The sequence below is a fragment of the Triturus cristatus genome, chromosome 12, assembly GCF_964204655.1.
Source record: "Triturus cristatus chromosome 12, aTriCri1.1, whole genome shotgun sequence".
Lineage (NCBI taxonomy): Eukaryota > Metazoa > Chordata > Amphibia > Caudata > Salamandridae > Triturus > Triturus cristatus.
The window spans coordinates 431,499,226-431,513,854 of NC_140595.1; positions in this window are offsets into that span (position 1 = coordinate 431,499,226).

Here is a 14,629-nt window from a genome sequence, read left to right on the forward strand (position 1 = left end):
TGCTAGAGGCAGGGCATCAGGCCATTTAAGACCAGTGCTCGCCTGGATTTTGGCCAACTTGAGCTTTAAGGCTCCATTGTAGCGCTCTACCAATCCAGCTGATTGGGGGTGATTTGCAGCGTGGAATTTCTGCTGGATGCCTAAACCTTCACACACATTCTTCATCACTTTACCCACAAACTCACTCCCATTATCACACCATACCATTCTCGGCATTCCAAACCTGGGGAGGAACTCTTTCACGAGGGCTTTGGCTGTGGACAGGGCAGTGTTATCTTTTAGAGGATAAGCCTCTAACCATTTTGAGAAAGCGCAAACAACCACTAGTACATATTTCAGGTTGTTGCATCTTTCCATGTGAATAAAGTCCAGCTGCAAAACTTCAAATGGACATGATGGGGGTGCAAAGTGACCGGCTGGAGTTGGGGTTCCCCTACCAGGGTTATACTTCAAACATACCATACAATTCTTGACCACATTTTCTGCACACTTGGGAATCCCAGCATTCTGCCATACTGGAGCCAACAACTTACAAATACCTTTTATACTGATGTGCGCCATTCCATGCGCCATAGTAACTACTGGAAGCACATATGCATCAGGTAACAACCATCGCCTATGTTCTGTCAGATCAATCCAGCAACCATTCTCATCTAACTTACCCATACTCTCTCTCCACTTGCTCAACTCTTCCTCCGTAGCTTCAGCCTGAAGCGACCTCACACTTTCTATTGTGTTCTCACACATTCCTACATCATTAACCCATCTTGCGGGGCCTGCAACATACATTCTAGTCTTCACATTCTGTGCGGTTTCTCTCGCGGTCTCATCAGCAAACGCATTCCCACGACCAACATCGTCTGTAACTTTCCTGTGCGCACTGCATTTCATGATCGCAACTTGCAACGGTAGAGTCAGTGACTCAAGGAGATCATTCACCAACTTGCCATTCTGAATTTTAGCTCCATGTGACGTCAGAAACCCACGCTCTTTCCACAGTCGTCCAAAATTATGAGCCACGCCAAAGGCGTACTGGCTATCTGTATATATATTCACTCTCATTCCTTCAGACAACACGCATGCTCTCGTGAGGGCGATTAACTCTGCAGCTTGGGCCGAATTATGTGGCACTCGTGCAGTTTCCACAACCGTGTGTAAAGTCGTGATAGCATATGCAGCAGTCGTGTCACCATTAGGGAGCTTAAAGCATGAACCATCTACCCATAAGGTACCATCACACTCAGTCAGGGGAGTATCTTTCAGATCCACTCTTCCTTTCGTCTCTTCTTCTGTTCTGAACAGGCAGTCATGCTGCTCAATCTCATCTGAGTCTGCTGGAATCGGCAACAACGTAGCTGGATTCAGCGTATTGCATCGTTTTATATGTATGTGATTCGCTAACAGTGTGAGCTCGTAGCCCGATAAGCGTGCACTAGTCAGGTGTTGTGTCTTGGTTCTATTCAATAATGTGTCTACAGCATGTGGAACCATAACGATCAATGTGTTGTCCATTACCAAACCAGCAGATTGTCGGATAGACATCGCTGCAGCAGCTGTTGCTCTCAGACAGCTTGGCAATGCCCTTGCTACAGGGTCCAAGGTGGATGGAAAATACGCGCACGGGCGCGGTCTGTCACCAAAAGGCTGTGTTAACACTGACAACGCACATCCATCTTTCTCATGGACATACAACGTAAAAGGCTTACTGTAGTCAGGAGTACCCAACACAGGAGCTGAACACAATGCATTACGTAATTCCACAAAACTTTTCTGGCACTCTTCAGACCATGGGATAGGATTCGGTGTGTCTTTGCATGTTAATGCTAACAAAGGTTTTGCCAGCAAGGAAAAGCTAGGGATCCAATGCCTACAGTATGAGGTAATTCCCAAGAAAGCACGTACTTCTCTCTGTGTTTTTGGCACACTCAACTGTGCAATGGCTTGAATTCTCTCTGGGGTCAATCTCCTTCCCTCCTTCGATAAGAGATGACCTAAGTAGGTCACTTCTTGTCGACAATATTGCAGCTTAGAGAGAGACACTTTGTGATGGAAAGCGGATAAATGACGCAACAGTGACAATGTGGCCTCTTTGCAGATCTTTTCAGTATCCGCAGCGATTAGTAAATCGTCCACGTACTGAATCAGGATAGCGCCACTAGGTAAAACAAGTGCATCAAGCTGCGCTTTCAAAGCTTGACTGTATATAGATGGACTCTCACAGTAGCCCTGGGGAGCGCGTTTGAAGCGGAAGCTTCGGCCTCCCAGACTAAACCCAGAAATGTCTCTGCTCTCCTCCGCAATCGGGATACTAAAGAAAGCATTCTTCAAATCGATCACTGAAAACCATGCAGCAGAGGCTGGAATCATCGTTAACAAGGCAGTTATATCAGGGACAACCGGAAACTGGGGCACAACAATCTTATTAACTTCTCTAAGATCAATCACGAATCTGTAAACAGGTGGCTGTGAAGGGTCCGTTCGTTTCAAAACAGGTAAAATCGGACTATTGCAAACGTTGCCTCTTGTCTCTTCAATCACACCCTTATTAATGAAGTCGTGAACAATATCTAACAATGCTTTCTGGCCCTCATTAGAGATTTTATACTGGGGAATACGTGGCAGTCTGACATTAGCCTTTAAAGTCACCACGTATGGCGGTATTTCCAATAGGCCCACATCATTGGGACCAGTAGCCCAAAGGGCATCCGGAAGGGATGACAGTTCAGGTGGCATCGTGTTTTTAGACAAGTACATTGGGGAAATCACTTTCCTGCCTAATGTAAGTTGTACTCCTGAAGGAGAACAGTACAGTGTAGCATGCAATCTTTTCAACAAATCCAATCCCAGCAAATTCTCACCACAACCTGTTGTCAAGATCAGGGGTGCTTTCAGCTCGCAAGGCCCAACAGAAAGTGACATGGGACTAGAAATCGGGTTCCTAACAGGGGCGCCAGAAAAACCTACTGAAACATTTATATCGCCAGACAAAGGTGCGCCAGGGAGTTTGGAATGCATGATTGAACTCTTTGCAGCACCAGTGTCTAGCAGAAAAGGCTCCGTTACATTTGCTGTAGTCACCTCAACATGCGGTCCGCTCTGATCCACTGGCACTGAAACAACTCCCTCTCTCTGTCTACGGCTGTCCTAGTAATCATTATTCTCTGCATCGCCATCCTCTGCATAATAATCATTAGTGTAATACTGGGCCGTATTACCAGTCGCGTTAGCTTGCTGATCAAAGCTATTAATGGCATTTTGAGGCGGCAAAGGACGCGCGTTTTGGGGAACATTTCCACGCCCTCTACCTCTAGGAGCTTGCTGACCACCTCTACCTCTTGCGCCATACATATTACCATTCCGCTGCATTAATTTAGGGCAACTATATTTAAAATGACCTTCCTCCTTGCAGTATGAACATTGGTTGGGACCTACAGGGACACGTGGCTGATAATACCCGTTCATTTGCTGATTGTTCTGAAACTGTTGGGGCTGGTGATAAACACCTGGGGGCTGCCTATAATTATTCTGACCTCCACGTGGTGGATAGGCCTGCTGTAAAAGGACCTTTGTCTTTAATTCCTTCGTTTTCTTCTCTGTTCTATCTTTCTCGTCTTTATCTCTGTTTTCATAATACTGTGCAGTAGCCAGTATTTGTGCTGAAGAAGAAACAGCCCAAGAACTCTCTGAATCTTTCAACTTTTTACACAGGTCAGGAAGTAAATTCTGCACAAACTTATCCACAAATAACCGTTGGCCACCCTCAGTACTCATATCCTGCCCACTGTGATCAATAAACGTTTCTTCAAACCTAGTGAAGAAGTCTGACACTGTCTCATCCTTCTTCTGTTTGCATGCAGATAACTTGTCCCAGTTTACGCGCATTGCAGGCATTAGTGTCTTCATATACGTGATGATTCTACCAGGGAGTTCAGCTACCAGAGGCTCAGGTTTCGCGCCACCAGTTTGTCTTGCATCGGCAGCAATAATGTTAGCCCATGTATCCCCTAGTTCTGCATCGTGATCTGCATTACGGATTGACCCCCATAGGGGCTGTGGAACAACATTACCAAACAACATGTCTATGTCGGCCAGATTCATTACGCATGACCCTGCCATCTGTGACAACTCTTTATAATAACCCGCTGGGTTTTTACGGGGATCAGGTAAGGACTGCTTAAGCGCTAACACCTCAGAACGCTTCCATGGAACATGCACCCAAACACGCTGGAAATGTGCTGGCGCAGCAGCAATACCCTGGGCGGCATTAGCTACAACGGCTTCCTTCCATACCGGGGGAACTTCTCTCATAGGGTATTGTCGTGCTTTTTCCTTTTTCCCCACAAGGACATCCTGTTCGAACAATGACTGTTGACAATCATCATCCCTAAAGGACAATACAACTGCAACTGCCTTATCTATATCGTGGTCCACAATCATACCTGCTCCAAAATCAAGCCTCACTCTACACAATTCTCGTGGCCTCGGATTTCTACCACTATCCTCCAATTCCTCACAGAGAATTTCGCACATTTTTTCAAACACATATCTCTGCTTCGGGGCATCCCACTGATGGAAAACATTAACAATTGATTCCACATCATACAATGAAGGGAAAACAATCCATCTGCGTGCCATGCTGTCTATTACGTTCTTCTCGTCAGGGGTAGGCAACTGACTACGCAGTTGCTTACGCTGCAAACCAGGAGTCGCACCAGACAATTCAAAAAGAGGCGACATTAATGAAGTAACCACATTAGCTAAACGCTGTCGCGCTGAAGGAGAACCTGAAGCAGGAACAGGGGGGAAAACAGAGGGAAGAAAAGAAGACGTAGAAACAGGTACCGAAGTGGTGCAAGGAAAAGTGTTGGGAGAGGTAGCTGCTAAATTAGGCAAAGTCGCAGGAAGTACGGGGGCAGTTGGAAGCACAACTGGCGGCCCTTGAGAGGGCTGCATTACATTAATAAGAGCCGGCTGTGCGGCAGCTGGTGGTTGCGGCAAAGCCTGCAATACATTAACTGGAGGTGGCATATTCACAAGCTGAGGAGGTGCAGTGGCATTTTGCGCATATGGGGGTGGCGAACTCAACAAGTGTGCCATCAGGTGATCTTTCTCCTTGTCCTCATCCTGCTTAGAGTGTGGTAAAGCCGGGTAACATTTGTCGATCCCTAACTTACGCTGCCTATGCAATTGCTCATTCATCTGCTCCTCCTCATTGTCTTTAAATTGTACGGCTGCTTGCATCACTGACATACCTCTTTCTTTTTTATTCTTTTTCGCTAGCTTAATTTCTTTCTGTTTGGCTTCCTTTCGCCATAAGCGGAAAGAGTCAAACATCGCCGGCCGGGCTTTCTTCTTAAACAATTTAATTTCCAAATTATCTAGAATATCGGTATCGAAACTACCATTTTGGGGCCATTTTAAAACACCGTCTTTCCTAGTGTAGTGGATCCATACTTCGTTATATGCAATGGGGCCTACGCCATGTTTTACATAGAGCTCATAAGTTGGAGTTCCAACCGGAGGAACCGGACATGATTCCTCTAGCTGGAAATCTTTTCCGCAACCCAAACAGAATAACCTACCAAGTATTCTAGAACCAGGCATCTTCGCTCACTAGTCTAGATCCAAACGTCAAAGGATTATCGATTACGATAGTCTCGTGAATACACGAGTCCTCTGGTTTTGGGGTTTGCAAACACCAAATCACCAATTACCAAATCAAACCAAACGATCCCGAGGGATACCAAAAACAAATGGGAGACGCTCCACTTATACTTAACTGAATATTGCAATATTGCTGATCGATGACGTCACCAGAAGACTCTCTCGATTGTTTCGCTCTCTCAAATTCGTCAAGGGTCCAAAACAGGTCGATTAATCAGGGCAGCAGTCCTTCGTAGCCGTCGGGACGCGGAGAACCTCTCAGAAAAGACTTTCGGACCACGTCGACATGCAGGGGTCGATGAAGTGGCGGCCTTCCTCCGGAATTTCCACACGAAGCTCCTCACGAACCTCTGGCTTGGACTGGTACCGCTGAAATCGTCCCGAGTTGGGCGCCAAACTGAAGTACTGGGTATTTTAGACCCAGCGGTGCAGGGGCACACACCCTATGACTTCTGGGTTTCACCCTGTTCCGGACCTACAGAAACACAGTCTTCTGGGTGAAGTCAAAGAATCGTTTATTGGCTGCAGACCAATGACAGATATCCTAGAAGTACAACAGCGTGTATGTTCTCAGGAGACTGCTGAAAATCATAGGAACAGGCTACATCTTAAATAGGCCTTTTTCGGCCTCAAGCATACATTCCTGAGTTTTATGAAACGGCAATATAACAGTGTACATTACAAAGAAAAGGCAGAGTCATGATGACCATCCCACATTCCAGTTCGGCCAGCTCACAATGATTTACACAATAAGGTTCAGATCCCACGTTAGATGTCAGCAGACCCCCCAATAAACATGAGCATCTCCTGTTTTGGGAAACAAGTCATAAAGCAGGAACAAGCAGGTGTGGAAGAGATTAGCCGGGGGTTTGTGTAGGATGAGAAGGGTTTTATGATGGGTCGAGCCCTGATGCTAATCACAGGTGGATGGAGGAAGGGGAACTCGTGAGACCAGTTTGACCCGGGGCAGCAGAGCCAGCTGCCCAGGTCACAGAGAAGTCACGGGAGAGCACATGTACTGAGAGGCCCGTATTTGCTCCATTATAGCCTATGTGAGGGCAATGACAAGATGGCCACTGCTTCCAAAATGGAACCCGCGTAGTGCAGCAAGATAACGTGTACGCAGTGCATTCAGGGCTAGAACGACGAGTAAAGCACTCGTACATGCCGCATTTACCATTTGCGGTTCGCTAATACCAAGATAGACAGGGGTAGGGCCTTGTCCCCTACGCGGTCCCAAAGACTAAAGTACGACAGGTGCTCGGCGGCCATCTAGGGAAACCTACCAAACCCATGCATTTCTGAAAACTAGACACCCGGCGGCTTCCAGGTAGGTATGGCTTGCGTGGATCCCCCAACGTTTCCTTACCCAGAATCCCCTGCAAACCTCAATTTTAGCTGACAAAATCACTTTTTCACACATTTTGGTGTGGGAAAGTTGTGGCATCACCGGGCTCACACAAATTTACCACCACCCAGCGTTCCCCCAGGTCTCCCGGTAAAAATGGTGCCTCACTTGTGCGGGATGCCCAAGTACCCGCGGCAGGCAAGGGCCCAAACATTTTTTGGATAGGCAATGTTGATTTCGCCTCACGTTTTGAGCCCTTGCCTGCTGCGGGTACTTGGGCCTCCCACACAAGTGAGGCACCATTTTTACCAGGAGACCAGGGGGAACGCTGGGTGGTGGAACATTTGTGTGAGCCCTGTGATGCCACAACTTTCCCACACCAAAATGTGTGAAAATAGTGATTTTTTCAGCTAAAATTGAGGTTTGCAGGGGATTCTGGGTAAGGAAACTTTGGTGGATCCACGCAAGCCATACCTCCCTGGAAGCCGCCGGGTGTCTAGTTTTCAGAAATGTATGGGTTTGGTAGGTTTCCCTAGATGGCCACCGAGCACCGGGCCAAAAACCCAAGTGCCCCCCTTGCAAAACTGGGTGGTTTTGCGATAGGCCATTTTGATGTCGCCTCACTATGTTTTGGGCCCTTGCCTGCCGCGGGTACTTGGGCCTCCCACACAAGTGAGGCACCATTTTTACCGGGAGACCTGGGGGGAACGCTGGGTGGTGCAAAATTTGTGTGAGCCTGGTGATGCCACAACTTTCCCACACCAAAATGTGTGAAAAAAGTGATTTTTTCAGCTAAAATTGAGGTTTGCAGGGGATTCTGGGTAAGGAAACGTTGGGGGATCCACGCAAGCCATACCTCCCTGGAAGCCGCCGTGCGTCTAGTTTTCAGAAATGTATGGGTTTGGTAGGTTTCCCTAGATGGCCACCGAGCACCAGGCCAAAAACCCAAGTGACCCCCCTTGCAAAACTAGGTGGTTTTGCGATAGGCCATTTTGATGTCGCCTCACTACGTTTTGGGCCCTTGCCTGCAGCGGGTACTTGGGCCTCCCACACAAGTGAGGTACCATTTTTACCGGGAGACCTGGGGGAACGCTTGGTGGTGCAAAGTTTGTGTGAGCCCGGTGATGCCACAACTTTCCCACACCAAAATGTGTGAAAAAAGTGATTTTTCCAGCTAAAATTGAGGTTTGCAAGGGATTCTGGGTAAGGAAACGTTGGGTGATCCACGCAAGCCATACCTCCCTGGAAGCCGCCGGGTGTCTAGTTTTCAAAAATGTATGGGTTTGGTAGGTTTCCCTAGATGGCCGCCGAGCACCGGGCCAAAAACCAAAGTGACCCCCCTTGCAAAACCAGATTGTTTAAACATAACTATTGCTTTGTTCCTACAGCGTGAGAATTTTGGAACAATATTGCAATGAAAATGTGGCAGACATTTTGAGGTTTGCAGGACATTGGGGATAAAAAAACTGTTTGAATTCACAAGAGAGACATCACCATGAACTCCCATGGGTTTTCGACAATATCTACAGTTGGTGGGTTATTCTTGCATGGAAAGTACACCTTGGCAGAGAAACTAAAGACAAAGATTCCTGCACAACCATCTATTCCTCAAACACACACACATACTGGTTGGATTTGGCACGAGGGCAAGTCATGGTTCAGTATATTAAATTTTATTAACAAGAGATTTCACAAAAATGAAATGCACTGTCAATAATTACATGCACAAAAAACCAAACCAATGACTCGCAGCTCGTGAGCTGTAAAGCCACGTCAAGGCACCAACCACTTTACAGGCCATTCACACACCTTTCATACGTGATACAAACAAGACCATTCACACCACCAGGCACAAAAGCAACACATTACAAAATTCACAAAAAGGGACAAGGTACACCCTGCTTCAGAAAAACAAATATTACTGCACAGCCATCTAATCCTCAAGCACACACACATACTGGTTGGATTTGGCACGAGGGTGAGTGATGGTTCAGTAGATACAATTGTATTAGCAAGTGATTTCACAAAAATGAAATGCACTGTTAATAATTGAAAGGGCGAGAAACTGAACCATTGACTCACAGCTCGTGAGCTGTAAAGCCACGACAAGGCACCAACCTCTTTACAGGCCATTCATACACATTTCATACGTGTGAGACATACAAAACCATTCACACCGCCAGCCGCGGGCCCATCACATAAAAAAACTCACACCAGCACACAGCGCCATTCAAGGGCCCATCACTTTCACATGCCCACAATCCTGACACAGCAACTACACAGGCTGATGGATTGCGTGGAGTGGCACTCAGCTAGCAGTGTGTGTAGTGACCAGCAGAAAGTCACTACTCCCACACAGCCAGCCGAGCACCAGTCCACACACACCGCTAGCAGAGCGCCAGTCCACGCACACCGCTAGCCAAACACCAGTCCACGCACACCGCTAGCCAAGCGCCAGTCCAGGCACACCGCCAGCCAATCGCCAGTCCAGGCACACCGGCAGCCAATCGCCAATCCACGCACACCACCAACCAAGCTCCAGTCCACGGACACCACCAGCCAAGCACCAGTCCGCACACACCACCAGTCCACGCACACCGCCAGCCAAGTACCAGTCCACGCACACCGCCAGCCAAGCACCATTCCACGCACACCGCCAGCCAAGCTCCAGTCCACGCACACCACCAGCCAAGCACCAGTCCACGCACACCACCAACCAAGTGCCAGTCCACACACACCAACAGCCAAGCGCCAGCCTACACACACACCCATCACATTTAGGATTTTTTTTGAAAAAAATAAAAACACAAACAAATCGCAAATAGATACAAATCTACAAACACAAAATCAGCAACTAAATACATTGCACTAACGCCAACCTTGAAACAGAATCAAATTTTCCAAAGAATACAGACCAGGCAGTTCACTTTACCACTCATGAATGCTCCCAAAAATTCTTTTGCGTGTGGTACGCTCTTAAACAAGCAGGGACACACAGCCCAGGTTTAGAAGGACAGTCGGGGCAGTACATACGAATCTCCTTCCGCGTACCTCTTCGCCAACAGACTCTACATCTCCTACTGGGAAAATCTTTTGAGGATGTGGGAGGAATATGATCAGGAAAGTGGCGATCTCTCAATCTAGCAACATCCTCCACCACTCCTACTCTAGGAACACTTGCCTGTTCCACTACAACAAGGCTGCCTATTACAGACTCCTGAAACTTAGCAAAAGTCATCTTTGACTCAGGGCAAGAATCCTGGAACACAACAAAAGCATTAAACATTGCCAAGTGGAAAAGATGGATAGCCAACTTCTTGTACCAAATGTAAGCCTTACGAAGAGCAGCGTAAGGTTCCAACCTCTGATCTACTCTGTCAACACCACCCATGTGCCTATTATAGTCTAAAATGCACACAGGTTTGCGCGCTTCAGCGACCCGACCCCAAACAGTCACAGGTGCAGTGCTTTCATCATGGATGGTAGTCAGCATGTAGACAGCTCTCCTGTCTGAAAAATTCACAGCAAGAAGCTCCTCGCAACGCAACGGACTGCACTGTCCCCGCACAAGCTTTTGACAAACAAGTTCTTTTGGGAAACCTTTACGGTTAGAGCGGATTGTGCCACAAGCAACAGTGTCCACTTTGGCCAATTCCCTGAACAACCGCACACCAGTGTAAAAGTTATCTACATATAAATGGTGGCCTTTGTTAAAAAATCCTCTACCAAGGTCCCAAACAATTTTCTCAGTCACTCCAAAAGTGGACGGACAACCAGGGGGGTTAATCCTGGATTCCTTACCGGTGTACACCCTGAAATTAGAGACATATCCAGTCCTACTGTCACACAGCATATACAGCTTAATTCCATAGCGTGCCCTCTTACTAGGAATGTATTGCCTAAAAACCAACACCAAAGACTCATCCACTGCAATTTCTTTCCCAGGAGCATAGATCTCAGAAAATCGATCAACAAAGTGATCAAGGACAGGCCTAATCTTAAAAAGACGGTCACACTCAGGGTGATCTCGTGGCAACGCTAAACCATTATCAACAAAATGCATCAACCGAAGCAGAAGCAAATACCTGTCACGACTCATGACTGCCGGAAAAATAGCAGTTGCCATCAAGGGACTAGTAGACCAAGATGAAGACATTGATGGCTTCCTTAGCAAGCCCATCAAAAAAGTTAAACCCAAGAACTTCTTCATCTCTTCAATATTTGTGGGAGTCCACCGGGTAGCTCTAGAGTGTGGCTTAAGACTGGCACTGTTGTCCCTCAAAAACTGTTCGGCATACAAATTAGTCTGCTCAACAATCTCTGCCAAAAACACATCGTCCATAAACAACTGAAAAAAAATTATCGGCAAAAAGTTTTCAGTATTCACTCTACACCCTGGAACACCAGTAAAGTCTGGCAATGCCGGCTGCACCATGCCAGGGGCAACCCAGAGGTCATCACTTTCAAAGGGAAGCCTTGCAGCCCCAGCCTGCAGCCCAGAAGCCTCTTGCCGCACTACACCAACGGGAAGCCTTGCCGCACTATCGGCACATCAGTCTCCTCCTCTAACACAGGCACTTCATCCGCACTAAGAGTATCTTCATCATCCGATGACTCCATATGGAGAGAAAACTCACTGCCAGAATCGTCCCCTGCCTTCTCTCCCTCAGATGCAGAGTTAGTCTCTGAACCATGGTCAGAGGAAGACTCAAACAGCAAACCAACAATCTGATGAGCAGTAATCCTGCGGCTAGCCATTATACTTACTAAGATAGAAGACTGCACAAACAAGTCAACAACAACCAACAATGTGCAAACCAAGTAAGTTAAGAAATGTGTACCTTTATCACAAAGATCAATGTACTCAAAAACTATACAATTCAATTACAAGAGACAGCTGCACTCACCAGAACCTACTCTGCAGTGACACAGCAAAAACCAATGATATCCAACTAGAAAGAAGAAAAAAAAACCAAATTACTCACAAGACAACAAAATACACATCGAGCACCAATGCAAACAGTTTTTGACACTCAAAAACCAAACATACTGCTATTATTACACCATTTGCAAAAAGAAATTCATGCAGAGAAATCAAACACATTTACATTGTAAAAAAAAAAAGTCTCTTACCAAACTACACAAACAGCAGAACCACCAGTAACGAAAACGCAAACTGGAAAGAGCAAAAGCCTTCACCTAGAACAAAACAGTAAAAAAAAAACATTACAATTGCAAATCACAAAAAATATAACAATAAACATTATAATATGCTATGTAACTACCCAAATGGTCAATCGGGTTGTGTGCCAGGTGGGGCAGAAAACAGCAGGAAAAAAAAACAGGCTAATCTGTCCAGGGGCGGGGGGTCCAAATACATATTATAAAAAATTGCCCGCTGGAAGCAACCCTTGCCCAAGGGGTACCTTCCATTTTTATTTAAACTAATTCCCTGGTGTCTAGTGGGCTTTTCTGCCCCCCCCTGGGACCAGAAACGGCTACACACAAGACCGATCTGCCCCCAGGGGGGGCAGAAAAGTCTTGATAAATAATTGGGCCCCCAGGAAGCGACCCTTGCCCAAGGGGTCGCTTCCTTTACTCAAAAAATAACATCCCTGGTGTCTAGTGGGCTTTTCTGCCCCCCTGGGAGCAGAAACGTCTACACAATCAACCGATCTGCCCCCAGGGGGGGCAGAAAAGTCTTAATTATATTTTTAGCCCCCAGGAAGCGACCCTTGCCCAAGGGGTCGCTTCCTAAAACTAGAAAAGACATCCCTGGTGTCTAGTGGGCTTTTCTGCCCCCCCCCCTGGGAGCAGAAACGGCGACTTATGCGACCGATCTGCCCCCAGGGGGGGCAGAAAAGTCTGAATGTAATTGTTTCGCCCCCAGGAAGCGACCCTTGCCCAAGGGGTCGCTTCCTAACACTAAAAAATACATCCCTGGTGTCTAGTGGGCTTTTCTGCCTCCCCTGGGAGCAGAAACGGCTACAAAAAAAACCGATCTGCCCCCAGGGGGGGCAGAAAAGTCTTAATAATTTGTTTTGCACCCAGGAAGCGACCCTTGCCCAAGGGGTCACTTCCTAACACAACAAAAATAGATCCCTGGTGTCTAGTGGGGCATCCCTGCTCCACGATCGCGACGCTGTGCGCGATCGTGAAGCAGGAATGCCCAGCATTGAGACATCAGGGGAGAGGAAATACTCTTTCCTCTCCCCCGATGCCTCAAGGAATCCCAATTCCCCCCCCCCCCCGCCACACTGGAGCGAAAAACCTACCTTCTCCGTTGGACGCGCTGGAAGAAATGAATTCCAGTGCGTCCAACGCTTCCTGATGACGTCGGCGCGCGCTGTGCGCGCTGACGTCATGGGGAAGCGTGGGGTGGCTCGGGGGTGGCAGCGGAAACTCTTCCGCTGCCATCCCCCTCTGTGGGGGCAGGATCGATGCCCCGGGGGGGAGAGCCAGCGCTTCCCCCAGGGGCTGTGCTCATGATGGAGCGGTTCCGTCATAAGCACAGCCCAACCGATGCTCATGACGGAACCGCTCCGTCATGAGCATCGAAGGGGTTAATTCATGGTGTAGTGAAAGTAAATTATTTGGAGACTTTGACTATTACGAAGATTCTTGTAGTACATGTAAAAGTAGCGTTGAATGTACAATTTTTGCTATATATTAAAAAATGATGAAGTTGAACAGAAAAAGACTATTATAACTGAAATTAGTAATGAAAGTTCTCAAGATAGTGAAACTAGTGGTCCATGTAGTCACAATCTTTTTGGACAAGCAATACTGGAAAATGAATCAGCCATTGCTATGCATGAAGTTGAAATTGCAATGCGGTACAGCAGGTCCGAACAGTGAAACGGGGTCTTGATTCTATGATGGAGGATGTCAGAAGTTAAAGTCTGTGATAATTTCTGTGTACCCCCTCTGACCAGGTGCAATCAACTCTAGGTCTCAACAGTGGAATGGCATCTTGATCCCAGAATGAATGATGTTACAACTGCATCTGAGAGTGGAGATGAAGGTACTCCCTTAAACCAGGTGCAACTAACTCTAGGTCCCAACAGTGGAACGGTGTCTTGATTCCACCATGGATGATGTCCAATATTACCTGCTGCTTGTTTTTCGCAGAACTCACTCAGTTGAGGTGCATCAGACTCTGTGCTTCCGTAGCTAACTGCTGTACAGGATTATTGGGGTTGGTTGAGTGTAGTCACTGGAGTACACCGCGGTACAGCAGGTCCGAATACTGAAACGGGGTCTTGATGCTATTATTGAGGATGTCAGAAGTTAAAGTCTGTGTTTATTTCTGTGTAACACCTTCGACCAGGTGCAACCAGCTCTAGGTCCTAATAGTGGAACGGTGTCTTGATCCCAGAATGGAAGATGTCCAATATTACTTGTTGCTTTGTTTTCATAGAACTTCCTCCGTTGAGGTGCATCAGACACTGTGCTTCCATAGTTAACTGTTGCACATGATTATTGTGCGTCGTTGATACCAGTTAGTGGAGTACACCATGGTACAGCAGGTCCGAACAGTGAAACGGGGTCTTGATTCTGTGATTAGTTAAAGTGTGTGATGATTTTTGTGTACCCCCTCTGATCAGGTGCAACGAA